We start from the raw sequence: 2644 nt of genomic DNA, 5'->3' as shown, positions 1-2644 counted from the left end.
CAGATGGAGTTATTTAGCTGGATTGTGATCTATAACAGCCCATTGCACATACTCACAAGCCATGTCTCTGTAATCCAGCACTGTTTTAAACAATAAAGTTGAGTGCTGGAATCAAACCAAAAGAAAAGTAAAATGCTTGAAAGAGGAAAAAGAGATGAAGATCGATAAGCTGGGAGAGAAAGTGAGTGTCAAAGAGAAAAAGGAATTCTTGAATACTCTCACATATGATGTGTTTTACCAGGATGCATCAGAGAAGGGTTAGTGTTGTCTATAACAGGCGGCATTCCCAGATGGAAGACTTTTAGCTGATGAACTTAATTGGCATGACATGGGCCGGGCTACCTGCCAACTGGCCAGACCCCTCTGCAGCTGCGCATAGAGGGAGAACTTTCATCTCATTTATTTCCAAGATCCTTTCCTTGTTCAATTATGCCTTCAAAAACAACAAACACTGCATTACAGCAAAACCTCTTGAAAGGAATAAATACATAAGCTCAAAGTAAATTTCTGTCCTCGTGTCGTTCCAAACGTGTTGGACAATGTGTTCACACGGATCTCTCACATGCTAAACAAAGTCATTTTTAACACCAAATATAAAGATACTAAAAAATAGGCATAAGGATAAGGTCACACCTGATTGGACAGCATTTATCGTGTTTTTTTTTGTGACAACTTTGCAAACATACAAAACAATGTTGTGCATTGGGTTAAATGCGTTCTGTTGTATGTATGGTATTATAGCTGAGAACTCACAAAGTGCTTATCAAATGTGTAAAGGGGTCAAAACAGTGCCAGGAATTCCTCTGTTGCACACTGAGGACAAACTGTAATGGGCAACGTGGCCCTTATGTTTCTGGTTTGTTTAGATGGCTTTGGTCCATGTTGTGTTCATATTTGAGCCAAACCAACGCTATCTCACGACCTATTCGTACGTTTTTTATGAGGTGGCTAATTCATGCGAATTCATATGACCTCACTCGTAAGATTTGTCTAGACCCCAGTGATGGGTAGGTTTAAGGACGGGGTTAGGTGTAGGTCATTCATGCATATTTGTAAAATACGTACGATTTAGCCCAAATCGCATGAATTTGTACGAAGGAAATTGTATGAATTTGTATGAATTAACCATCTTGTAAAATACGTACGAATTGCCGTGAGATCATGCTGGCCAAACTGCACCAGAGCTCGTTTGGAAATGGGATGAACCCACCTTTTCAGGTCTTGTTTTGTGCGCACCAAAGTACACACTGGCATCGTTCACATTTATTCAAATGAACCCCACTGACTGAGCAATTCATTTTAATTAAACTAAACTTGCCAAGTGTGAACACACCCTTACTTTCTTCTGTGGAAAACAAAATAAATATTTTGCAGAAGTATTCTCCTTTCCATATATGAAAACCAATGAAGTTACGATATGTTTTAAATACTTTATTGCAAGTCTTCCAAAGTAATATGATAAATACAATGGATGATTTAAACTTTTGAAGTTTGCTTTCTTCTGCCTCTACTTTTGATTGCAAAACCACATCTCAAAATCCAGTTAACAGCTGATGCATAAAAGGCTGTCCAGCCGCTCAGGATCAAGATCTGTCTCTACTTCCATTTCATCATGACTTTAAAGGTGCTGTATGTATTTTTTGACTGTACTAAAGCATAAAAATACCTTAATATATTGGCAGATATTTAGGAAACCTGCTTTAAGTTCACATGATTGCTTCTCGGACAAATACTGCTGCAGCCAGGTTTTCTACTTTGAAATGTGTGTTCCATGTCGGAATGTCTGTTTTTGTTTGTCTATGTGATTCCACCCACTGCCAATTTACCCAATAGTATTTCAATACGCCGGGTTGCCAGTTGGTGGAAAACACAGGTCACAGATTGTACCTGACCTAAAACACTCAAAATCCATCTTAAAATCTCTGTAAGTTAAATCAAAATCAACCTACAGTGTAAGGCTTGGGAAGGAGTTCTATTGTCACTTGTGCTCATGTTGCATGTCCTTACTCTGGCAATCTGTGTCAAAGTGCCGAAATAATAGGCGGCGGAAGAAACAATTTAATTCCAATTTATTGAAATTTGACTGCAGAACCCAAATCAACTGTTAATGTCAATACCATATACAGCACCTTTAAGTCAATTGTTTGCCCAAAATCTTCAGTCTCAAGAATAACGACAACAACAAAAAAATCTTAGTTCTCATATCTAATTCACGTTTGTGTACCTTCAAATACAGCACCTCAAATATGCAAAAATTTCAATAATGCAATAAGAGCCAACAACAATTTGACATGATTACAAAACTGAACTGAATGCATTAAAAATACAACTTATTTGCAGAGTTCTTTTTGTAAATGCCTTACCTTGATTTATTTATTTTTATTTTTTTTACTTACAGTCATGAAACACTCATACATTTCACCAAATCCCCTGAAATCCAACTAAACCGATTTCCAAAAATATAAATCCACATTGGCTTACCATAGTGATTTTTTTAATGATTCAGTTTTTTTTTTTTTTTTTTTTTTTTTTTTTAATCGCTAACACTGTATACCATAGCTCTCCTTTAATGATTACAGCCTTTATAAATATATCTGTAAAAATATAACACATGTCCAACTTTCTCACCATACCATGCTGAATC

This window comes from Carassius gibelio, chromosome A22, assembly GCF_023724105.1.
Source record: "Carassius gibelio isolate Cgi1373 ecotype wild population from Czech Republic chromosome A22, carGib1.2-hapl.c, whole genome shotgun sequence".
NCBI lineage: Eukaryota > Metazoa > Chordata > Actinopteri > Cypriniformes > Cyprinidae > Carassius > Carassius gibelio.
This window is presented reverse-complemented; position numbering follows the sequence as displayed.